The following is a 27,014-nucleotide window of genomic DNA, read 5'->3' as shown; positions in this document are numbered from 1 at the left end:
TCAGTCCCGCTGTTTTGAGCTTTCCAGGAGAGTAAGACCTGCTGATGTCTAAACAGAAGTACACTCAATCTGCTGTTGCCATGAGAGTAAAATACAGTAGTCAAAGCCATATATCTTAACCAGCTCTGCTGATGTGATGTTCAGCAATGCACCTACTACTGAGGTGCTATTGTTTATATCCTGCTTCATTCAATTTCATACATAGTTTTTCTTGTCTGTGGCTTCAGCAGCTGTCATGTAGATCAGACTTCAGCTGAAATCTGTGGCACTCTTTATGAATAAGAAAAATGTGGTTTACAGCTCAGTATGAGAGATGAAAGAGAAATCAGATAAAGTTAAAATGTTTTAGAAGTTTAAGAAGTTGTGTCTTCATATGGCTATAGAGCTTGGCTAGACAGTAGAATAAAATAAAATAAATAAAATAAAATAAAATAATAATAATCATTGTTCAGTTGAAATATCAGATAAAGATTTATTATAAATACTATGGTGTTACAAATAAACAGGAACACTATTTTTCTGCAAACCAAAATGCAGTTTCGCTATCAACCCAATAACTTAGCTTTGTTTGAAAAGGCTATAGGTAATCTGATTAGAGAAATGTGTAAAATTACAATAATTAAAACACCAGTGGTGCTTCCTTTCTTACTCCCTGAGGGATAGTTTGGCATCCAGGCAGGAGAAGGGAATGGTTCACCTTTCTCTTAGATTCTTAGATGCTGTGGTTTGGGCAGGACTTAAGGAGGTTCAGATCAGACTCCCTCTGATTTTTTTTCAATTTGTACTTTTTTTCTTCTGTAACATGTTTTGGTTTTTTTTTTTTTTTTTTTTTTTTTAGTATCATCTGGGGCTTTTATATAACAAACATGTTCTTCTTCCAGGACCTTTCAATTTCTCAAGCTCTGCTGTTATGGCACATTATACTTTTAGGTTTTTGATCTTGTATTGTGTGTCTTCGATTTACTATAGCATGTGCTGAAACCTATATGCTGCAGCACATGATCGTGCTTGTGAGTGGATGCACCTTTTGAAAGTGCTTCTGCTTTGCCCACCTGAGGTGGCTGGAGTCAGAGGCTAAAAATATCTGGTGCTTCTCTTTCTTTTTATGTGTGCATAGAAGCAATTTCTTTGCTTATTTGCATGATATCACAGAAGTGAGAGCAGACATCCCTTGTTGTAAGTGCTAATATTTACACAGTTCTTTAGACAAAGCTAAAAATATTAATTTTGACAGCTTTCAAAGGAAATAGATCAGCTTCAAATAGACAAAATATTTTACTAATTTAGTGTTTCTTTCCCTCCTTGATCCTGTTTCAATTCAGGGGCTATACAAAACTTCAGTATTTAATAGGTTTTTTGAAACTTAGTTTTAAATAGGGGAAAAATCAGCAATATGACATTGCCAGCTCTAAAGGAAAAATGAAATGTCAAGTAACTGAAATAATCGCTATAACTCTTTGTGAGGCAATTACTTTTTTTTTTTTTTTTTTTTTTTCCCTGGCTGATTAGATTTTATAAATATCCCGCTGTGTACAGGTATGTTCTCATCTCCCCATCTACCAGTACAGGCTGCTGGGTTGTCTTCCACTCTTAGATGACAAACAGCCAGCCGCAGTTAATGACAGCACTGGAATTTTTGGCATCTTCTTTGCACTACACTGACTCCATGCTCACAGGATAATTATCTCTCAGTTTTCCTTTATGTCACTGAATACGGGACATACATCAGTGCTTCTTCAAGAAATTTCCAAAGAATTTTTCCATGAAACTTATGATATCTTAATATCTGTGAGGAAATGGACTCTTGACTTCAAATATAACTAAGACAGGGGTATCACTGACATCAGTTTATTGGTTCCTCTTTTCTGAAGTGAATTTTGGTCAGGGTGTAGCATTGTGATAAGGGATGATAAGCAACTCTATATATTCCTGGATATCTAAGGAATCTCAGCACATATTTGTGTGGAAGTCATCAGCGGTTTTGAGGATGGATTAACATGCTCAATTATAGGCAAAGATCATGGAAGTGTACTTAAAATTTCTTTTTCCTGTTCAGTTTTATTCTGCAGTGTGCTACATTCATGCGCTCCATTGTGAGAGCTGAGATAAAAAATAGACTAAGCAGTGCCAGAGCCAGGAAGAACATGGATCTTCTTTGCTCCATATGCACTCTGTCAAATGAAATTTCTTTTTGTTCCTCTTGCATTACAGAAGACAGAGATAAAATTAATTCTTATTCTTGACTATCCCCCCTATATTGCTTAGTTTTTCATCTTTTAAGTGCCTGGATCCTTCTTTTAACCCATGTCTATTGCCCATTCTTAAACTTATTAATATTGCAGACTCTCTTTCCCCATTCTTGTACTCCTTGCAATGAGGTTTTACTACTTAACTTCAATGGGTCACATAAGTGACCAATTGTGTTCCGTTCAAATTTTCTAGCATACTTACTGCAGGGATTCCCCTTATTTCCTTCTCTTTTTTTTTTTTTTTTTTTTTTAACTGTAATTCTAATTATTTCTAGCACAATTATGTACTTAAAAATTTTGGAAGTACTAAATAGCATGCAAAACACTAAAACAGGCAGATCATATGCATCTTATCCTCAAAAGCAGACAGTATTAGAAGTCTCTTGAAGAGGCCATAGATTGCTACAAGGAAGCTGAGCGAAGAGGACTGGATTACTTATGCCAGAATATTTACATGGCACTGAGCCTAAATGATTGTCAGAAGAGTCCCTCCTGTTCAGTGATCAAGATAAAGCTGCTACAGTCCTTCCAACCCATTCAGCTGTACAAGCTTTAATTACCTAAACCTGGACTAAACCCACTAAATCAGTCTGTTTCTTCTTAACTGCAGTCATTAAATAACTTATCCCCCATAACACCCTGGTGTGAGTTGTTGCTTCTAAGTCGTTGGAAGAAACACTATTGGAATAGGCATTTTTGAGCAAAAGAACACCAACACTTTTCTCAAAATAATCTGCTAATAAGAAAATTAAGGGTGAATTTGTTACAGTTACCCTTTTCTGATTTATTTGACATCTTTCAGCTTGGAGAAGATGACTTTTATTTTCAGTGTGTTTTCCTGTATGAAATAGCTCTTGTGCTATTTAAAATCAAATATTGCATATTTTTTATATTCTTAGAGCCTGAGAAAACCGTGGGACATATACTTGAATAATAGGCCTGTATCAAAATCCATAGTCTTGTCTTTACCATAGAAAAATAGATTTTGTGAATATTCATTATTATGTTCCAGATCGTAGGATGCTCCCTGTATTTCCTTTATTCTTTTGCAAGTTTGGTGGGGGGGGGGTTGTTTTTTTTTTTCCCCAAGAAGTTCAATACTACTAATTCAGTTCTGACTCTTTCTTTAGATTTAAGATGGAGGAAATGTAAATATTTTATTTCTTCAGTAAACTGTTCTTCAAGGAGGTGTAAGGGTACCACAGAATAAGAAATAAGAAAAAATTCAGGCAAATCTTGCTGTGATAGTCTCCCGGGGAACTGTTATGGTTTCCAAAAGAAAGAGCATTAAATCAATAAAGGTTATAATTTCTTTCAAGTATTTTTCCGGATATTATTCTATAGAATTTCAGTAGATTTTTTCCACATTCTTGAACCGTTATCATATTCTCTGTCTTTTTTTACAAGTAATGTTGCCAAGTATCCATTTCACTCATAGACCAAATAGTTGCAATTCTCAGATGCTAAACCAGGAAAAATCATAAAGTGACAGATTTGCTGCTATTTTAGATAATTCTTTCCGGGGGGGGGCGGGGGGGGAATACAAATTTTAATTGAGAGGAAAATGAATGCCATCCCCTACTGTTCTTACAAAATGACTCATGTAAGAGTTTTCAAGATAATTAGGAAATCCTTCTTTTGATAATATGGAAGATTGAACTTAAGAGGAATTGCTAGCTCCCACATCATGTGAGTTGGACTTAGCTGAATCTAGTTTCCAAATTTTTGTCATTGTCAGACTCTTGTTTCTCTATAAGACAGAATATATGGATATATTGGAAGTCATGTGGATGCATTGAAATGTATGTATACTTAATGGGAGAGTCTTCTGTTTTGTGTACCATCATTACTAGCTGTTTCTGTTCAGCATGATGAGAATAGGAAAAATCCAGATTAAACTTCTGGAGCTACCAAATCTAGAGGTGGCCTTTACAGGTAAAATGTCTGAAATTACTTTTTGGTTTGTTTTTTGTGTTTTTTTTTTTGTTGTTGTTTTTAGTTGTTGGGGTTTTTTTTTAATATATTAGTGTTTGTAATTAGTTTTAGGTAGAAAAAAACAAGAATTGCTTCAAAATTAGAAGATGGTACTTTTTAAGGAAATTCTCTCTCTCTAGATCTTCTGCTCTACAATTAAAGCAATTTTTTTGTTCAAGATTTAAAAAAGAAAAAAATCTGGTAGAAATTATTTTGGTCTTCTTCTGCAGTAGAAAGTGTTTGCTGATATAGTTATGCCAGGATATCCGTATCAATAAGAGTCCTTATTTTAACCACAGTATGTGTTGGCAAAGGAATGCTCTCATCCGTTCATAAATGAAACTCACATAGCAGAAATGATTCGTCTTCACCAGCTGAAATATTTCTGTTCTCAGGTTTTTGTCTTACATGGTTATCAGTGAGAACAGACTGAAACTGTGCATCTCTGGCTGATGTAGGCTGCACTCGTATTTTCAGGGTGCCAAAGAAAGTAAAACATTGCTAATTTAGACATCTCTAAAGTTTCTGCTATTTAAAAAAATGTATTTCTGGAGTAATGGAAAAAGGTGTCAGTGAAAAGGTATTTTAGGTCCTGTAAAAACTGATAAAACAAATTTTTAGATAGAGTATATGTGTTAACTTCACATAACGTAAAAGATGTGGATAGTTCTCCTACCATTGTGGATTTCTTAAATTCATGTTTTATGGCCTTTATCCTGGTCATTTGTCTTTACGAGGTATCTGTGCCCACCTCTTATGATATGTTTGCACATGGTTTTAGAAATCAAGAGCCTTTAGGGAAATATGCCCTCTTGTCAAACCAGAAATAATTTCTATTCTAAGTAATCTAAATGACTGAAGAGTTTTCTTGCATAAAAGTCTTGTGCAGGAGACTAAAAACCCATGGATACAAGTAACAGTCTGACTACAACTGAGTGTGGCCCACGGTGACCTTCAGTTCAGAATCTGCAGAAGGATTCACAGTTAACTATATGCATCAACATAAAATTAACAAAATAGATCACTTCTTATCTTGGAAATGCATGATTCATGATATAATCAGTAGTGCTTATAGTTGAGCACCATGTTCCATTCTTCTGAGTATAGGCTGTTAAGTGGAAAACATATTTAGTCCAAACTTGGGGTGTTTTTCACTGTATCTGAAGGTATGATTGTTTAAGGAAAAGTAGGAAAAAACATAAGTAAAAAAAGACATTTGTAACAGATCAATCTTTGGATGTGTCAGTAGCAGTTACACGAGGACAAAAGTGCTAAATTGGTACAGATCTTTTGCTGCTTGCCCACTAAGGAGGCTAATATTACTGCATCACACATAGCTTTTTAGCATTTTTCTGCTGTTCACCTTATTGTAGCTGATAACTGAGAAATTGTCAAAGCCAAGTTCTTGTTCTTCCAAAATCAGAGAGCTGATTCTTTAGGTCAGAGCAGTCATGGGTTGTGGTTGTCTTAGGTTAAAAGATGCTACAGCTGTTAAGCAGAACTCAGACACTAAGGAAGATGTGCAAGTAGAGAAAATATGCAAGTGATGTGAGCTACAAATATGAGGAGCATTCCTTCCTATGGAAGTGTTTGTGGATTTATTTCCTCATCACTGTTATTGGTTTATATAATATATCTGTGAATGTATAATATAGAGATTTAGCACAAATCAAAATAAATACAGAGTGAGACACTAGATCTTTTCTTTGCTGTTAGGTTGAGAAAAGTCTTGACAAATATATCCTTTTTGGTAGCATTGTCCTTTAGCATGAATTCCTGGTTGTGGGCTTTTTTTGTCGTTCTTTCTCAAAAAAATTAGATTTACTGAATATGGGGTACAGATTTGGTTTCTTCTTTGTGTATGAATCTTCTTTGATAGAATGCTTTGAATTTTATTATTTTTGTCACCTTTTTACATAGAAAAATTACATGAATTAAGAAAAACATATTCTTTGCTTTTGGGGATTTAGGAACAAGAAAGATGAGGTAAGCCTAAACAGGAAAAGGATGACCAATGCAGATGCTATAAAGATACTTAAGGTTGCGAAAATAATGAATTAAAAAAATACTTAAATTTTAAAGCATATAGAACTATCTTAGCTTGGGATGAGAGAAGGGTGGCATGTTGGCACAATGGCTGTGCTGAAGATATCATAGCAATGGCATTTTGGACATCAAGAAAAAGTTGTCATCTTCTTAGAGATACAGTCAAATTCATCTTTCCTGCCTTCCAGCTGAAGCTGGTTAATCCTTAGCTCTTGCTAAATAGATAGCAGTTGCAAGATGCTCTATCTCCAGCCGAAAACTACCTGAGAAAAATGTGAAATGAAATTATTACCGAAAACATGCTAGTGTTTAATCTAAGACAGTAAAAATATTAATATCAATTTACTGAATTGGAGTTTTTCCTTCCCAAGAGCAGAAAGATCTTACTTGTGGAGTGTAAGCAGTTTATTTGGGATTGTACTAAATGGCAATGAAGGAGGATGAAGTGCTTACTAGATACTGCACGGGTGCCCCAAATCAAACTGAGCTTCTGCTAGTATCTTGCCAGGATCACAGGGTAGTACTTGCAGTACATCAGAATGTGTGATCTGTCAAAAAATAGAGGTGAGTTGAACTTGTGCTTGGCTTACTTACTTTTTCCTAATTTTGGGGGACTAAATTTTGAGTATAAATTAGATATCTGAATAGCTCTTATTATGTTTATTGTTTCAGTACAGCAAAGTATTTTATATTGTTGGATAATAAAAATGATTGTTGCTTGAGATGATATATTTTATTAGGCTTCGTATCAATTAAAATTATCTTGCCCAAATCTGCACTTCAGCCCAAGTGGTGGGAATTTCAGAACGTCACTTGTTATGTTTTTCATTGAGGCAGCCATCAAATTTTCTAACTGTAGCTACTTATTGCTAAAAATTGGACTGCAGTTTGTTTAGGTTTGACAACAGAAATGTTGGGCATTCTACTGGACATAGATAATGAGAAACTAATTGTGATTATTACAGTTTATCCTACCAGATGCTCCTAGCTTGCCATAAAATCATGGTTATGTATCCTCCTTACATCAGAATTTACAAATTAAACTTAAACAAATGGATGAAACATGTAACGTCACATGGAGGAGAGCTTTACATTTTTTTTAGTATGATGTATCTAAATATCTATATATTGCTACAGTACCTGGCTCACAACACGTGTCGGCCATGGTATGAGAGGTTCAGACAAAAGTTAGTACATATTGTGCCACCCAGTGTCCGTCTTAAAATATCTTGAGATATTTATTACAACTTGTTGAAATGAACACAGACAGCTAAAGAAGCTTTGCAACTGTCTATTATTAGTTAGGCCTATTGATGTTTCATAACACTTCATATAAATGAAAGATGTAGCTAGATACAGTAGAAATCTTTCTGAGTTTTTGGATTTGTCATGGTTGTGTTGCTGATGGTGGCGTATGGAAGCATGCTCAGCTGAATGGGTTGTATTAAGTAAACTAAGCAATAACAGCAAATGCTGCCTCAGAGGTAGCTTTGCTGGATGAAAGTCTCTACAAATAGCTGTAGCCTCACAAGAAACAGGCAAAGGAATACAGATATTGACCAAAGAATAATGTAGGAGTGTAGCAGTTGAAAATGTGTTGTAATTATGAACTTGGTAGTCAATATTTTGTTTATGTGTTTGTATATACTGCAGAAGACAGTGATTTTGGTGACTTTCAGAAACAGTTGCAGTGTTTTAAAAGTGAAATAAAAAATCATTAATAAATATTGATTTCATGAAAAGAATGGCTAATATGTTAAGGCACAAAAAGTAGCTGCCAAGGGCATTTATTTAACTGGCTTGCATTGATTTCATCTGGAGGTACTTCAGGTCTACAAAGAACAATATTAAATCACATCAGCTTAATTTTCAGTTGTGCAGTCTAGAACTGTATCTTTTAATAAAACATTATGGATCCATTTAATATAGCAACATTTTGTATATATATATATATATAGTTGAGATTATGTATTTTTTTTACAGGAGAATAGTTAATTTGTAACAAACAATTCATTAATTGATGGTAATCTTGCCTTACCATTGGCAATATGTTCATGCAATAGTTACTAATATATTATTTGAATATTAGTTAATTTCAGCAAAATATTAAGCAAACACTTGTGTGTCATCAGCTTTCGTCATCTCAGTAGACCACTTGCACAATCACTAATGTGTTGTTAAGATAATAATATTTTATTTTGGTCATTTTTTTCTAGCCATTTGATGCATTTTGATTTGTGTTGATAGTATGTACAAGTAATGTGATACCCTTCCTTTTCCTAAATGGATGTGTATTTCTTTGAGTTAGGTTTCTGACATTAATATTAGCAATTACAGTTGGAAGTCTGTATGGATGGTTAAGTAAAATATGGTGTTTCAGCAAATATGCTTGATAATCTGAATTCAGGGAAATATTTGCAGAAAAGGAATCTGAAAGTGTGCGAATCTGATAAAAACATTTAATATTATATGAATATTCATAGATGTAATGGAAATATTTGCATAATTTTTATAATTGCTTATGGCTGTATCAGAATATCGTCAATTTCTTATCATGTAAAAGAGGAAGGAATTAAATGCGGGTAAGTAGCTAAATACAGAAACAAACTCTTCTCTGCTTTCAGATAATTTGAATTAGGTTCTCCTCAATAAAACTGACGGCTAAACTGGTTCCATGGGTCCAAAGCATGGCTGCTCATCCGTGTAAGACAAAGACTTGTAATAGTGAACCCCATGATAAATCACACTGGTTCTGCAGCACAGCACAAGACAGACTGTTGTGCCTGGGCAGACAGTTTAACTGGCTCCCTGTAGAAGCCTGCCAGGACATTGTGCATTGCCCTGAACACTGTTCTGAACTTAAGTGTTTGGGAAAACCTTTCGCATGTCAACAGCATCCTACAGAAAACTGGCACTCCTGTAGGATCTCCCCACTCAATACTGCCTTGCTGCTGTTCCAAGCTACATACTGTTAGTTTTTTCATTTGTTTATATTCTGTCCAGATTGAGAACTGCATCCATCTTGCCCATCCTTGAAAAATGTTGTCGATTTGTAGGCTCAGGTACCTAAGATGCCTTTTTTCCTCACACAGAAGTACTTAAAATATTGTCATTGTTTGCTTACTCAAAGGTAAAAATGGACTTGTGTGTTTTGCCTTCTGTCATATTAGCAAGAATGTGAATTTCACGTCAAGTGCTTGTCAAGTGCTTGTATAAATATTTCATTATAAAAATGTCTTTAAAATTCACAGCTTTAATTGCTTTACAGCCTTGGTTTGAAAGCAATGAAAAGTTTGCAGTAAAGACTTCCTGCAACTCTTTGGATACATAAAACTTATTTTTAACTTTTTACTTACAACTTAATGACTTCAGCTCTCTGATGGTATTTTCTTACTGATAGAGTGAGTCATGCAGTCTCTTTCATTGTTTTGTTCTCTTTCCCATGCTGCTGATCTTTTGATCTGTCTGTCTCACATACACTTAGTTCAGCAGCATGGTTGGGCATTAGTGTGTTAGATTATTTGTTTTCAACTACTAGATTTTCTTTAGTGCATCAAATGTGCATTTGACTAAAGTCTTTGCAGCCAATTTCCACCAAGGACACTAGTTTCTTCCTACAATGCAATGTGTTTTCTGTACAATTAGGACCTTTCACCTTCAGCTTTTGAGCACAAACCATTCCATCCCTAGGTCACCATGTTTTATGGTGACTAACAATAATTATTTGTTTGGTTTACTATTTTCTCTGAAATTACTGATTCTTATTTGTAACAGTCTTTGTTTTTCTGGTTGTGATCACTGCTGGTTACTGGATTCTGAAACTCATTTTTTACCTTCCCTTAGAATATTTCATGCAGTTTTATTACTGAACAGTTTAGAATAAAAGGTAATTTTGGATAAAGGTTAAATGTCAATAGCAACTTTCAGGAAATGTCAATTTTAGCAAGATTAGAAAAACTTTTCTTTTTTTTTTTTTTCCAAAGCTTTATGAAATGTAATATGTTTTGTTGTTTAAGAGCAGCAAAGTCCACAGCAGTTTGGATCGTTATATCTCTAAGCAAATTTGGATAGTTTTGTTAAGAGTATGAAGGTTAGGTAAAAGTAACTTGACATTGAATTTTTATTCACATAATTTATACATCCACAAAATTTGTAATGACTAAATTTTTTTCATCTGACTCATTTTAAATTCCAGAAGATTTAGTTTTCTAGTCTATAATTGGGTTAAAATAACACATATAAGCAACTTTCATTTGCCTGGTTAACATGCAGATAGTGCCCCTAGCCCTGCCTGCTGCCAGCTAACCACTTCCTGAGGAACCCCATACACATACTATATGTATCTTTTAAACTTTCTCTTCTAGATGTTTTATTTATTTGTGCACTATATTTGTTAAAATTAGACAGCCTTGCTTTTCCCTTATAATGTCTATAAAATTTCTTTACCCATCTCAGTAATTCATAAACTAATTTCTTACACTTGTAAAATAATCTTGGGTTCCTTTTTAGGCTTCAAAAAGTTGTTCAAAACCAGAGGGGAACATTGTTTTAAAACTCTGCAGCATGGCTCCTTGCACAGAAATCCTACCAAAACCCACGGTCTCTCAATCTTTATGTTAGCTTTTCCTGAGGTATGTGCTGGGGCAAACACTTGAAAACCGCAGCCAGCCCACCCTGCCCTCCAGTCTCTTCCTGGTACAAGGCATGACTCTGCATCTGCCCAGCAGGGAAAGATACATGCAAGGACTCATGCAAGTACTCCTAACACCTGTGGCTGCTTGCAAGAACTAGTAGTTTATTTGACAACCTCTGGTTCATGTTAGTACTGTGTTAGATTAGATACTAGCTAACAGTTTAGGAAAAGTATAATTTCTGGATTAGAGCTATTTCTTAAAAACTATGTCTGCTGTATAGTTTGGAAAAAAATAAGCATGTTTTTTAACAGAGAATGGCCCTTGCATCTCTGTTTTCCATGCATGACCTTTCAGTTCAGCTGCTCAAATGACTAATTTTAAATACTGTGCCATAAAATTAATGGACAAGATTGTGGCTTATTTACTAGCATGCAGATGAAAAGGGTAGTGGAAGCTCATTCCTTAGTGTGCTGTAATATTGAAGGAAATAAACATTGAACCAAAAACAGTCTACACAGGGCTGTTACCTTTACTTGTGACATAGGTTACTATGGTCCACACCTGATGCTGCAGCCCAGTCAGTATACCTGTGTCAGGTGCGCTCCCTTTGTGGTTTGAGTAAGTTTAACGTCGTGCTGCCCTTTATTCATTGCTTGAGACAAACCTCAGCTCTGATGACTCTTCACAATGTAATGTTTTTTAACAGCAAGATATAAAGAATGCCAGCAAGTGAGCTATTGTACGTTTGCTAGCAGCTGACTTGGAACAATGTTATCTGAGTACAAGATAAAGCTTTGGAAATCTCATTTTTCTGCTTTGTAAATGTATACGTATGGCTCCTGAAATGTGTTGAGAACCCAATTCACACAATCTTGTGGCTCAAAATGGCAAAGGTTTTGTGTCCTTTGACAAGGTTGAGAAGTAGCCTTTATTTCAATAGTCAATCTAAATCTAAATGCACATCAAATCCATTTGATCTGGAACCCCAGATCAAGATATTATTTGTGTGGAGGACAGTAGAAAATATTGTGAAATATTTCATAATAGTAGCTCCACTAATAAGCCTCTGTTGCTTTAAAAAATATAATGTGAAAATATAATGAAAAAGGTTTGGACTTTGGCCAAAAAAAAAAAAAAATTAAACCTTTATGGTGGATTAAACTGTTTTGGAGCTAAATACTGCTTTTCTCTGAAACAACCCATTCCCTCATGCAACTAAATACTGCCATATGTTTAAATTCTTGCAGCCCTCCTAAGGCTGACCCAGAAGAAATGTCAACAAATGTTTGTGAGTCCTTGTGGCCTTGTAACGTTTTCTTTAAAATGTGAAGAATGGAACAGCAGGAGCTGTAACACTCCCACTGAACAGACATATGAAGGCATATGGCTAACATAGGAGCCTGCTGGCTTTTCAAAGCTTTCTGGCTTCATTCTTAAGTCTTCCTTTTGTTTCTTCTTTTTCCCCAAGACAGCTAAACTTTTCTATTTCACAAGTTGCTCTGTTCTACTCAGAGCTGAGTTTAGCAAGCTCTACAGCCCCTGACCTGCTATGGGAGAGCGGGTAGATCTGTTGCCAGAGGTATGGTGTTTCTTGACTGGTGCTGAGCTTGGCATGTCCCTAAGGTAATTATTCAGTCATTCAACCCTGTACATAACAGAGAGCTCAAACAGCAGTCTCCTCCCTACTTGTATAAGTATACAGTTTAAAGTATAAATATTCTGCTGGCTCTGATTTTGGAAATTAAAATAAATTACATTTTCTGAAAAGTAGTGGAATGTTCCACTTAAGTTTTGTTGCACTTGTAGGTTTATTACACTTTGAGTTCACCATTATGAGGGAAGTTGCATAGGATCACAAGAGTTTTCAAAGTCTGTGTGATTTAATCATGTAAGAAATTAAGATTTCCAAAAGAACTTATGCTCCTAAAGCTCTTTGATGCTTTGGATTATTTTTTTCTTCCCTGTAAGTATCCTTCCCTGCAATTGCTATTTTTAATTAATTGAAATATTTCTCTGCTGGAATGAGGTAACTTTAGTACTGGAAACTATAGGGAAAAAGTACAGCTCAACAGCTCCACTTTCAACTGTCTTTCATATTTCTGATAATATGCAGCTTCCTGTTTCTAAGGTGATTATTAACATCTGTGTAGCATAAAGTACGGTTTTGCAGGTTTATGTGTTTCCAGAGACCATGCCTGCACCATGCAAGCATGGGTAAATTGGAGGATTATTGTATACAACAGGAGAGCGCATGTGACTGTGTCTTGCCTCAGTTACACAGTGCTCCAGTACAAGCATGTGTGTGGGAATCTTACTGTGCATTTTGAAAGGGTGTTTTGCCCTGATGATATACAGATGTGTGGGCTTCCCTGTTGTCATCTAAATTTATCTGTTTGCACACAGGATTTTGCTCTGAAACTTGAAACTTTTGGTCATTTTTGTTTGTCTATTGTACCATATTCATGGATGTAAGATGTTTTAAACCATAAAATCTTGACCTTTTGAGTTACAACGTTGTGTATTTCTCGATACCACAAGATATTTCTTCACAAAGAATTTTAGAAGATAATTTATGTATCCACTCATAAAATTATGCTTTCTTGATGTGGGGGATTGTTGAGGTTTATTTTCTCAAAAGTGGTTGGGAAAGTTTCTGTGCCATGAAGAATAAAATGCAAAATATAAAAGGAAAAATTTTATAATTCAACATTTATGGAGTTTCTGTGGTTTATTTCTTATCCTCTGTCTTACTTTGTGCACTACGGTTACAGTAATAAATAAATAGTAATGTAAAAACAATGAATAATTTTTGTGAGATTGACAGCATGAGTAATTAGATTTCTTTTTAAAAAAGGAGTGGGGAAGCATATTATTGCCATTTGAAACTTCTCACATGAATTTTCTGAAGTGTTCAGCCATAATTTAGCATGTAGAATGCTGTCTGTTAAAAAGGACTACATTATAATTTACAGTTGTTGTGAGTACTGACTGCAGAATGAGCAAGGTGTTTAAGCAAAGTCGTCCACACTCTTAGGTGAAATTATTAGGTGACTTGTTTCCATATACAACTCACTTACGTCAACACTTTCTGAAAATAAGAGGTTTGTTTAGATAAATTGAGTTGCCAATACTCATAAGCCTTACGAACCTGAAGATAATACCAAAGATATGAGCATCTATTTGTATTATCCAAATGGAGAGCTCACCAAATTGAACATAAAATATGTATAGAGCCTTATTTTGGCTCAGTTCCACAGCATAAATATGCAAAAAGGTTTACTCCCTTAAGTAGTAATTATATGGCTATATGAGTCTAGTTTTAGAGCATCTTAACATTCATTGTTAGATTAAATTATCTTACCTTCACAATACCATTTTCAGATATAGGTGTTAATTATTATCTCCATTTTAGTGATGGAGCTGAGGAGCAGAGGGCATGTCGACAAAGTCTATTGCTGGCAGATGGAATCTCAGCCCACCAGAGCTACACAAACATGTTTATCACAGTGCCAAATCTGAATTAGCAGGTCTGATCACAAGCTCATATGCCTTGGCTCACAGTAGGATTTGGTGGGTTGGGCACAGTGTGCTGTGCTAACCACATTTATTCAGCTTCAACTCAGCTTGGAACTTGGGCAGTAAAAGCTCACATCTGCCAGCAATATACTGTGTAGATACTCCCAACAAAGGCCCAAGGCCACCAAGGAGTCTTAAGTTATGGCCTGTAATATTCCATCCCTGTCTAGTTCAGTTGAAAAAGAAGAGAGTTACTGCTGTATAAAAATGATTACATTTATACAGCTTTAGATAAGCTTTTAGCAAATAGACCTTTCTATTCATTTGCTGGAAAGTCACGTGTCTGTACAGATGGCAAAGAGACTTCTTTCATTATTATGAAGTTATCTCTGCTTTTTATTAGGCATTAGGCTATTTCCACATGCAGTCGTCCTTTTTGTCTATGTATGTTAACACTGGGCACTCCTGGCTGAGACCCAGAAGAAAGTAAGTGAAACTTAGAGAGTAGCTGCATTTCTGAAATAATTTAATATCGTGCATACAGGTCCTCAAGTTTCAATCAATAGGGGGAGGGTTGTTTGTTTATTTGTTGTTGTTGTTGTTTGGGGTTTTTTAGCACTCTGGAGCTGATTTATTGTTATTTAAAGAAATGCCTTAATTACACCTAAGACTATCTACATGAGGCAAAACTCCCATTGATGTCAGTAGGAATTCTTTCCTAATTATGCAATTTCTCCTGAATATGCAGAGCACTTGCTCTGTTGTTATTTGGTTATGCATGTTTCTATTTCACAATCATTGTTTTGAAGAAACCTCTTAATGCACTTGCTCATGGCTTACAATAATTACACTACAGAAAATTAAAGTCTCGTTGGTATTTGGGAGGCATAGTGAATAGCAGACAAATGTTAAATATTAAAATTGTCAAATATTCTGCTTAATTTTGGCTGTGAACTTCACTGTTACAAGCACTTCATTATATGATGCAGCTGAAATACATATCTGTGTTTATGTTTCAGATATCAAGAAAAGATAGGTGGGGATGTTACCAAATAGCAAAATAAGTCCATGAAAAGTACATTATAATTTCTGGAGTGGAATACCCTGAAATTATAGGTGGTGGGAAATTATATCATCCTTGCTATAAACATTGCTGAAATTCTGAAAAGTTAGAGTAGAAACTTCACACCAGGCATCATGAAACACTCTTAGTTCTTGTACATCTTCCAAGTTCTGTCACAACTCCCAAGTTCTATCAGTCACTGATATTTTTCTGTATCTTTAATTGCCATTTCTTAAAAATTATATAGTTGAGGATAGTGTCAGAACATCAGTTGGTCAGTATTGCTGAGTCCTCAAAACCGAAATGTATCTTTGAAAGAGGCTTAGATTTGGAATCAGTAATGTTTAGCTTGTCTGCATTTAATTTTTAAGTTTCCCTTTGTCAACACTTGAAGACTGTTTAATGGACAAACAAATGTGTTTGACATTGCCTTGTCCTTGATTGAGAAGCCAACTGTGAAATGTCTTTTGAGAAAACACAAAAGAGGAAAAGACAGAGACTGAATCCTTTTGGTTGATGTAATATGAGCTTACTGTCTATTTTCCCTTCCTTTCACTCTCCCTACATCTAGACAAGCTATGACCTACGGGAGTTTGGGAGGAGGATGGGGTGGAATAGAGAAAAAGGTGTATTCAGTCCAGAAATAAAACTGAATTAAACTTAAAAAAAAAAAAAAAAGAACTTTAAAAATGTTTGAAGGTATTTTGCTGGGTTTGCAATAGGTTTCCCATAATGAATCATGTCTCTTTCCCAGGCTGACAGAGATATTCAGTGCGTTGAATGAGGCACACAGAAATTCAGAAATGTCAGATCTCTGTGGTGACTCTTAACACATCCTCTTTTCTTTATTTATTAATAAAAGGGAGAAGGTGTAGGAAAAAAATATCTGTAAGACCAAAGAACTCTGTCTCCCTTGAGTGTCCTGGAAGAATTCTGTGCTATTCTCCTTAATGGTATCTCTGATGTCCCAGAATTATTCTTTCTTGGGTGTATCTAGTGGACCTGGAACCAGCAGGATGATTTTGTAGAACATTTATATAAAGACTTTTTTGAAAGACTAGTTGATTTTTATTTCTTTTTTCCACTTCTGTGTGTCCCCTACAGCTTGACTAATGGGGGCATTCAGCATATACTTCAGTGGCTCTCAATTTTTAGTTTTTTTTTTTCAGGTCACTGGAAGAGATTGATAAAAGAGAGCTGAAGAAAGCCAGAGGAAAGAAATAGAGAGCAACCTACTGAAATTGGCAGCAGAGATAAGATAAATAGAGTTCCAAATGCTAGTGAAGACAGTCTTTGATATAGTTTTCCTCCAGAGGAAGGATCTATCCATTTGTGTTTAGTGGAAGAAAATAATGCACGAATATAAATATGAAAATGGCAAAGGGAGAAAACAAGCAAGAAAAAAATATCTGCAAGATCCCACTCTAGCAGTCTCTGTCATCTGCTGCCAGTGGAAGCTGAGTTCCAGGATGGCTTAGAGGGCTCTGGAGTAATTCTGTGTGCCTCTTGCAATGGTAGTAACTGATTTTAAATGCTTTGTATGTCTAATATGTTTTTCCAAGAGAGAATATATATGCAGATTTTACTGGTGGTGGCTCAAGAACATAAGTTTATGTGTTAAACAGCAAATATAAAAAGTCAAGTTTTTAGAGGACAAATTAAGACATTTTCCAGATGCAGGGAATTCAAATTATGTGCAGTGTAGTACACAGGAATATTTTTTTATTCATGGTAAGGTTATATAAAGTGTTTTATTAAGATTTATTTACATGCATATGTAGCTGTATATGCATGTATGTATAAAAAGTATGTATCTACTTGATGTGGATCCTGTTCTTCCAAATTTACTTTTTAGAAGAAACTCAGGGAAGGTGGAAACATTGGAAGGCTTGATTTATGATATTTAAAATGACAGAACATACCTGCCTTCAGGCCACCCAATCCACTTGTATTCTTGGTACCTGGATAGGATGGGACTGAAGCAGTATGAAGCTAATTAGTACAGACTTTATCCTCAAGCGTCTATCATTTACCTCCAGGCACTTGTGACCCAAAAGCAAGAAAAAAAACTGATAAAGTCATATCATATTGTTTTTGTGTGCAGAGCTGGAGCGCTCATGTGATCTGTAAATAGCTTTTTTAAGTGGAGCTAATTTGTTCATTGTGAACAAATGAACCTTTTTCTTACTTACATGAACCTTTTTTCTTACTGCTATTTAATTTGGCCTTGAACAGATGAGATTTTGTCATTAGTCTGCAGTCTGTTAATATTCTGAAAAGCCTTAAAATGTATTTTTGTCCCTTGTGATAACATACAGCTATTCTGGTTTTTAGTTTGTTGATTTCTGCCACCGTTCATGTCTTTCCATGTCTAGCAGATTAGTATTCAGGACAGTCAACTACTTTTCAACACAAAGGATTTATAAGAAGTCAATCTCACCAATTCCCTGCTTGTGCCATTTGCAACTTGCTGAATGTTAGTCAGCACTCAACAGCATTGTGAAGGTATGGGAATACCAAGGGAAAATAATTTTGTAGAACGTATAATGTAAAATCGGAATAGTTCATAAGAGAAAGAGGCTGTTTACCTGCTTTGAAAAGAACCTTATTTGTGTGAAACCTCTGCAGCTCTCTTAGGTTTTGTCCTTTTGTTGTGTGTCCTGACTTTCTTGCATGTCCTGCCTTCCACAAGCTACCCTCCTGTGTGGAAAGGTCCTTCTTTCCTTCTGCAGGAAGGTACAGGATGGTACAACTGCGTGGTTCAAAATTGGTTTCAAGCTTCTTTTATGATAGCCTTATGCAAATCACAGGTTGTAAACTTAGCTCCTCCAGGACTTAACTCTGTGCTGTAGGACACTTTTTAACACTTTCCTACCTCAGAACCAGGTGGTAATAAAAACAAGCTGAACTATCACGGTGGAGGAAGCCAGTAACAGGAAATGTGTGCTACATCACTGCTGCTCAACTAGAGGTACACCTTAAATATGCTGAAGGTGTTCTAGGTGCTCAGGAGCATATACAGAGCATTTCAAATGTCTCCTGACTCAGAAATGAGGTCAGGTATCAAAGTCATTGGCCCTGACCTGCCAACAGTCCCTGTAATTGCGCGCTTATGTATTTATAAGGCAGATATAATTGCATTCTTTCTAATGCAATTCTTGCTCTTTGTTTTGTTGTATTACTTTTCATGTGACTATATTTCAGCATAAGATGGTAAGCCCTTGAAGTGTTCATGTCCATACAGTGACCTTGGTCATACTGCTAATTTCAGCTATTAACATTAATGAAGTGACAGCCTTAATAACCTAAAGTAACTGATCTTGGTGCTGCTTTAGGTGGTGAAGTTGGACCAGATGTCCTCCAGAGGTCCCTTCCCACCTGCATTATTCTAGGATGGTTACTGCATGTATGGATTCATGTTACTTGACTTGAACAGTTAATTATTCACCGAGGAGAGAAGGTGAGAGAAAAAATGATGAAGCTCTGCATCCAAACAGTAGAGATACTCAGCTGGCTTGTGGGAAGTTGAATTGAGGTCTCTCTCCTCTGATTTTTATACTGACTAGTACATTTTTCATAGGTGAAATGTTTTATAGTGTGCCTTCGTTCCCTTTAGAAATGGTTCAAAGGTTAAGCGGTATGTGGCAGGGTCAGACTACAAATTCAGTGTGGAAACCAAGGAAAGCCCACATATTTCTAAATCACAGATTCTGTTTTGTGATTATGAGCTTGAATCTTATACTTCTATTTTTATTTTAAATGTTGTTAGACTTTTTTTTTTTTTTAATATTTTAACAGTATTCTTATTGGTTATTATGTACATTCTGAATATTTAATTTTCCCACTTGAATAGCTGTTTAATATGCAGGTTAGAAATACCTCTATGTTTTATAGGCTTGTAGTGATTAGACACAGGGAAAAAAAGCTATTCAGCCACTCAGCCTATTTGGCAGGGCTGTGTAAAAACATTGTTTCCATATTGGATTTGAATAAGTAATTGATGATCAATAATTCAGTCAAGGAGTTTCAACTTCTTCAGGTTTTAATTCAGCCATACAGATTACTCTGGCACTTTGAATATGGTCAGTACAGTTTATTTGAGCCATACTTTAGGTTAATAATGTTTTTCCTTAGTAATTGTGTACGGTGTAAATTGTATTTCCATAAGCACTTTTCTAGTAAATTGTAAGCAAATAACTGTTTATTTGGAAACCTTATAAAATGGAATTCTGACTATGTTAGAAATGCTTTTTGAAGTTGCATGTATATATATATATATTTGGAATATTTTGGTCTCTTTCATTTCTGTGATAGCTGCTAGAATTTTTTGGGGGATTGAAAAAGTTGCAGTAATCTGGAACTGCTTCATTTCAGAAACTGATCCCTAGTGCCTCTCACTAACAGGGAGCTAAGTGTGTAGCTATAAATCCACAGTTTAAATCCTTTTATGACTGTAAGTATTTTGTCTCTATTTCATTAAACTCTCAGATTTTTCCCAAGTTTATTTCTGTAATTGCTCTTCTGGAAATATTTAACTTTAAAAAGACACTGGGTGCAATTTTGCTCAGATCTGAGATCTTTGAAGTTTTCTAATACTTTGAATCTTTTTTTTAGTGAGTGTAATATACCTAGATCTTTTTTATAGACACAAATGTGTATTCAGAGTAATTCCATGCAATAAAGAAGGGGGAAAATAGAGAGGAAAAGAGCGGTTTGGGGTTGTTTTGGGTGTCCTTGATTTAAATCTCATATTTTGCATGCTTCTTGATTGTATTAGTTTATTCATTTTGCCAAACAGACCACAAAGCTGTGAATATTTATTTAGTGCTGTTCCTAATAGTTTTTCTAATAGGGAATTATTTTGGTACAATGAAAGACATTTGTAAATGAAGCAGATAAACCCTTTGGCAGACAAGGAGTGTTTTGTTCAACACAAGAATTCTATTGTCCACTGCTTTAGTTGTCAAGTGCCTGGGGAGCCCAGGATTTATGATGATGTTACAATGGCCCTTTCAGAGCGAAGTCTAAGAAGCTGTGAGATTCCGTTCCTCTGCTTTTCAGACTTTCAAATCTTTTTATCATGCAAGGACAATGCAGGATTCAGCTGCTTCTTAGGCCACAGGACTGCCCATTTAACATCAGGCATTGTGAAATAATTACCATAGTGACAATGGGTTTGGGTTGGGTTTTTTGCCCCTCTAACTAGCAACATTTCAAAATTGTTCTAGTTGTCACTTTGTATAAACCGACTCTGAAGCCACAGCTTATTTAAAAAAATAAAAAAAATCTTGTTAGGAGATTTGATGTAAAATGTCACTGTGTCAAATCTATTTGGAACATTGGAAAACTGTTTAATGTATTTTTTTTTTTTTTATTTTTTTTCTTAGTTTTCTTGTGATTATAATTGGACTTTGAAATAGCCCTCTGCAAATAGAGCAGTTGTTTTTCTTTTGGCTTTTTTGCATTTTGTAAATGTTATAGAGTAAGTAAATCCTTACTATTGAAGCTATATTTAGCTGCAGCAGAAAATAAGAAAATAAAAAAGGTGATATGTGTAAAACTAGTGTCTGATACCCCCATATCAATTCATCAACTGAACTATTTCTTGTGCTGCAATGATGGAAGTCATTCATCAGTCTTGAATTATGTTTTTCTTGAAAATTTATATCTGGAGGAGTTTCTCCTTGCTTGATGATAACACGAAGATTTACTTGCTTCAAATAGTGATTAGTGGTGAAAAAAATATTGATTTGTAATCTCTGATGTCTGTTTAAATGCAGTGTAACTGGAAAATGGAGCCTTGACAGTTAAATTTTTATGCGCATGGGCACTTCACTGCTAGTAGGTATATGTGCAGGAAAAAGCTTAAAAGTGAAGCGGGTTAGATTGAGGACTCATAGTATCAATTAACTATTTGCTGCTCCTAAAAGCAAAACAGAGATCAAAAAAAATTAGACAACAGGGACGTGTAGGAGGAGATTTTGAGAAATACTTATTTAAGCAACTTCAAATGTCGGGCAAAAATTAATCTTGAGCTACAAAGTCATCTGTAAAGACGTTATCTGTAAAGATACCGAACAAATTGTCAAAATTAGAAAGTTTATTCAGTTTTAGTCTTTCTTTTCATTCATTCATATTAATTTTGAATTAGTTCAAAAGAGTCCTCTGGGATAGAAGACTGCATGCAAAAAGAGAATATTTTAAAATGCCATATGTATTTCATAGCACATTGCATAAATACATTGAACGTATACAGTATTTTTATAAACCAAATGCTTTATATGTTGCTGACTGGGTCATCATACAGAATGTACCTCACTTGAGAGAGCTCACCTCAGCAAAATTTGCTTTCTAGGAATGTGTTTTTTATTGAACGTTTATCACAGATTTTTAAAAAAACATGAGTCAATGTACCTACAGTCACAACTGGCAATAGAAGCCATGTGACATTATTTCTTCCTTTGATGGAGTGCGAAATATATTTGTGCAATACTGCAATATTGGATATGTAATATTCAGTGAATGTCTATTAATTTCTCCTCAATGCTTTTGCTAGCAACCTTGAAATTTGGGTTGTGCTGCTGAAATATCTTCTTTGTGATTTGGTTGCTTTAATGGGGGTGAAAAGTGAGTATAAAATGGAGGATTGATATAAATGAAATATCTTTAACAATTAAATACTGAAAAACATTACTTGTTTGTGTGTATCAACCCAAATGACAGAAGCTATTTTGCAATAATTCTTCCTGTAAATTCTCAATTAAAAAAATTTTAAGTACTGAGTAATCTAGTCTGATTTCCTAGGCTAGAATGAATATTAGTCCTAAAATTCATGTAGTACCCATTTAGGACTTTATCAATGTATCAATGAACATCAGAAATATAGTGTCTGCCTCAGTATATAATAATAGATCACACTGAGTGTTTTGCTAGTCTTCAAATGCTTTTTAGGCTACTGTGGTAGTTTATAGGCTAGACTTTAGTTTTGTTATGGTGCCAATATTGCATTGGATTTCAAATGCACTTTTTTATTTGTTGTAGCCAGAACTGAAGTACTGGATGAGTGGCAGCAGAAAGCTTACATCTGCATTGTCGTCACAGTTTCATTAAGTGGCATTTCAAATGTGTGGAATATGCTACATAAATTGGCAACAAGTTTCCAGTGGGTGAAGGTAGGTAGTACATCAAAGTGTGTGATCTTCTGAGTGATGTCAGATATGAACAGCTAGGCTTTTGTTTCTAAGGCGTCTGCAATATTTGTATAATATATGGAATATTTCTTCAATGACTTGCCTTTTGTGTGCTGTCTGCCGCTTTTTCTCATGCAATGTAGAGTTTATCCATTGTTCTTGATTGTCACTTAGGAGAACTGATGCTGCAGGACACTGACCATCCTGCTATGACAGTAAAGCACGGTTTGACACGGTACATATTTATGGATCCATTTGTTTAATTTCTTGCTTAAAACAGCAGAGAACCTCTTGAAAACTCACAGCAGTATAGTACTGAGGAAGAGAAATGTAAGGAGTTTTCTAATATTTAGTTTTCCAACTTGGTTTTAGCAAGTCAAATGGATTCATACTTTCCTTATTCTAGGCCTACAGGAATAAGTGATTAATTCCATATTTGGTTTATTTCTCCGGTATTTTGTACAATACCACTAAGCTTAATATAACTACTCAGACTTGGGTTAGAAAAATATTTTAGTGGTGACCCTTACACTTTAGAGAAGGTGGCTGTGGAAAGTTCGGAAAAAGAAAACTATGGGAAAATCTGGACCTAAAAATAGTCGTATCTGCTGCTCTGATGCCTTTAATTTTTCATATCATCTGTGGCTTTCACTTGTGCTATCACTGAAACCAGTGATTCCACAGAAGTAAGAATTGTACACTTCAAGGAGTTTCCATGCTTTTTTAAAAAAATAATAGAGAAACAGATTAAAGGTAGTAGATAATAAATATGTAAATACTGTCATTTTTACAGAATCAAAGGCATGATCCCACCTGAATCATCTGGATAAAGAGTACAAAGCCAGGATATCAAAACTCTTTGTCTAGCTGATTCATCCACATTTTTTTTATTCAGTGCAGTCAAGTTCTGTTTGGCAGATGCTTCATTTCTGTGTAAATGTCCTTGAATGATGATGATCTTATTTCTGGCAACCAAATGGGCTGTATACTTCAAACTTCCTTGTGAGCAGCTATATAAGATATATGTTTGTGGTATGCACTGACTTGTTAAGGTAGATTGCAGCTATTAGTATCAGGTTGAAACAGAGTGTATTTGACAGTGACATCAATAGCATTCAATTTAATTTAGGTGGAAATGTGTAAGTTCCTTTCCTTCTGAGGAAGAGCTGTAGCTCAGCAGGTGAGATTCTTATCCTGTCTAAATACAACAGCCAAATTTGCAAACAATGCTCAATTCTTGTTCGGATACAACTTTTCAAGTGAATGAAATTAAAGTGAGTTTGGTCTAACTGAAGACTTCCTGACTAGGTTTCAAATTCATATATGGGTCTCAGGAAGACATAGCAAAAATATCTTAAATTAGTTAGCACATTCAGTTTCTCTGAGTCTCCCCTCCATGAAGTGGTACGTGAATTTTCCCACCACTGTTTCAGTTTACCTCTTCTGTCATTTTCTTATATCTCAGTTCAAGGTTTAGTTCAGGCCTCTTTCTAGTCTTATTCTTGACTTCAAAGCTACACTTCCTAGTAGATTAAATTTTTACAAATTAAAGAACTTCGAAGAATAATATTAAAAGAAAACTTAAAGGACCATTGCTCTCACTAGTATATGAGATAAGTGAATTTACAAACTGGGTACTTATTGAAGTTTTTTTCATGTCTTATCTGAGAAACTGTTGTGTCTATTTTCGGAGACTTTTTTACATTTCAGAGTTCAAGCAGATAATTTCTGAAAGAAAGCTTCCTGCAGAGTGACTGTGAGATACTGCTTGGTGTGTGAACTACCTCCCTGTAAAAGAGGAGGAACAAGAACCGCTTTTGTTGATTATCATGTAAACCTGGGCATCCTGCTTCTATAGGCTTTACATGTACTTCTTAAATTTTCTTCTCTTCTTTTGAAGTATTTTTTCTTAAATTGCTCATAGCTGTGCCTGTGCAGGAATGCAAATTTTGTGTTATAATATCTAGATTATTAAACAACTGAGAAGGTAAAATATTCATGTTTAACTATTGTTAATGGAACAAAGAACAGGGCAGACAGAAAGGTACTACTGAGCTCGTATGGAGCTGTAACACGGGCTTGGCTACCCAGTCACTGGAGAATGGCCAGTAGATTCATTAAGAGGTTATGTCTTACAGTGCTAGCACATTTAATGAGGCCTACCTATCTAAATAGCAAAGTGCTACAAGTTCAGTGTCTTGCTTTATCCCATGTTACACTTCTCACTTTGCTTCTGTACAAGCAGATGTTTATATAGGTTCTAAGACCAGAATTAGAAATAATTTTATGTTAAAACATAATCCATTGTGTGTTTTGAATGTATATATTGTATATAAAAAGATTACGGTGAACTCAGCCATTCAAGGTTTCATATGGAACAAAAACTCAGAAGCTAGTTTGCTATCTCATACATTCTGTATGTTATAAAATAAAGCAAAATTTAGTGTATTTAATACTTTAAAGGTATTTAACCAAACCAATTATGTAATTGAAAGTCACCTTTGAAGAAAAACTTCTTAAAAATGTCTTCAGTGTCTTTCAGGAATACTTGCTAATTCAAGCATGCTAACGTATGCAATTTATGTTACTTTACTAATCTTTATAAACAGTAATAAAGTCACACAAGATATGACTGCTAAAATCTAATGTAATGCAAAGGATATTCCCATTTTATTCCTGACAACCTGCATTTGCAACCATTTAGTTACTTTATTTTAAAATGGCTTTTCAATTACATTCTAGTGCTGCAGGGAAAAGCCTTTTGACAGAGGCATGACATAAACCATTTATACCGTAGCTCCATCATAACTCCCACAGCTAAACTAGACTGGACAGTTCATTAAAAAGAAAAATTAATAGTACAAGGTTGCAGGGAAACAATAACAGATTATGACTGGACTGTGGCAGCTCACTGAATTCATGTAGTGGAATAAAAATAATTCCCTTGTCTTGTAAATGAAGGCTTGTTCCAAGGTTTTAAGCAAAGTCTATACTTCTGTTCCTTTAAAGGAAAAGGCTTTACAGTTTCTAGTCTGTAAAAGCAATACTTTACAATTCCTGCAGAAGATTAATATGTACTCTTTTGGGATGGAAATAACTTTTAATAACCTTTTAATGCATAATAACAAGCCAAATATAAAAGAATAGAATGGTACACAGTGAACCACTATGTCAAAGCAAAAAACTAACCTTCTCAGAGCTGGGCAGAGGCATGGAGTGCCAAAGAGAGGGCAGTGTCAGGACTCAGTCCCATTTTTTCTTATCTAAGGTGGTAACTGCTCTAGACCATTGTAATATCACTATACTTCAGTGTGCAAAAGATAAAACATTTGCGATTCAGTGGCATTTATTTTAGGTCTATTGCTGCTACCTGCCTAACATCATATGTGATTTATCTATTGCTTAAGGTTGTTCTAATGGCCTCTTGCTAGATGTCACTGCATATTTTTTCCCAGTTTCCTCAGGGTTTCGTGGTTCAAATTTTCTATATAATTCTGGTATGTATGGCAAGTACACAGACTTTAATGTTGAAATCTGAGTTTTATTATAGCAATACTATAAATTTCTGTCTCAGAAGATATTTCAAAGAATATGTGCTCTGGGATGCATTAACCATTATTTTTGGCTGGTGGCCACAACCTTCTAGTAAATTCAAGGGGTTTACAGGAGAGGCCAGAAAAGGGGAAGTCTGAGCCAATATGATGTTTGGAATCAAATACAGGACTGACCCTCCAGGGTATTCTCTGGTTCTGTTTATGAACACAGCCTTCTTTTAGAAACAACAGCCTAAAATACTGAAAAGTCATGGTTCTGTACTTTTACAGGTTTATGTCTACTTCTATGAGAGAACTTGGATACTTGGCCTCTCATTCTCTCTTCTCTCCCCCCAAAATAGAAAAACAGATTATGTAATCACAAAAGTCTGGTCTCAGAGAGGCCTCCTGGATATCTTGGCTTAGTTTCATGCTATGAGCTATATTTTGTGAACCAAGATTGCACTGAAGCAAAAAATAACCTACCAGCCAAAAGACTCCCTTGACCTTCTGAGCTGTTTTCATGTTTTCACTGCAGGCAACATGTATGAGTTGCAGTATGTTGGAGAGAAGAAAATTTCTTTTAATTTTTAAAGGAAATGTGTTTGCACAAACCTTCAGCACTCACTAATGAGCTGTTCAACACTGGATACTAACTACAGACTTCATTGCTCTGTTGTATTTACATGTCCTAAGGCACTTCCATCTTCTCTCCGTCTTGTGTCAGACACAAGAGAGAACAGCCCTTTCACAGGAAACAGTTTCAGTGAATCACAATGACTTAATGCAAGGAAAGTTCAGCAAAGACT

General features: G+C 35.2%; 1 protein-coding gene across 4 annotated transcripts in view; it reads left to right on the top strand.

The window, feature by feature from the left end:
- The window catches only part of CDH11 (cadherin 11), a 79,987-nt gene that overhangs the window by 17,293 nt on the left and 35,680 nt on the right, over positions 1–27,014 (top strand). For 2 of the 4 annotated variants that reach the window (XM_065661807.1, XM_065661808.1), the window contains one exon: positions 22,524–22,654. The exons of 1 other annotated variant lie outside the window; for it this stretch is intronic. The gene's annotated coding sequence lies outside the window, so the exon portion shown is untranslated. Of the gene's footprint in view, positions 1–18,854; positions 18,943–22,523; positions 22,655–27,014 lie in introns of those variants that run through there. One more of the 4 variants, XM_065661809.1, reaches the window with a different exon arrangement.

The sequence above is a fragment of the Lathamus discolor genome, chromosome Z (genome assembly GCF_037157495.1).
Source record: "Lathamus discolor isolate bLatDis1 chromosome Z, bLatDis1.hap1, whole genome shotgun sequence".
Classification (NCBI taxonomy): domain Eukaryota; kingdom Metazoa; phylum Chordata; class Aves; order Psittaciformes; family Psittacidae; genus Lathamus; species Lathamus discolor.
Note: the sequence above shows the minus strand (reverse complement) of the source record. Positions and strands in the feature narration are given on the sequence as shown.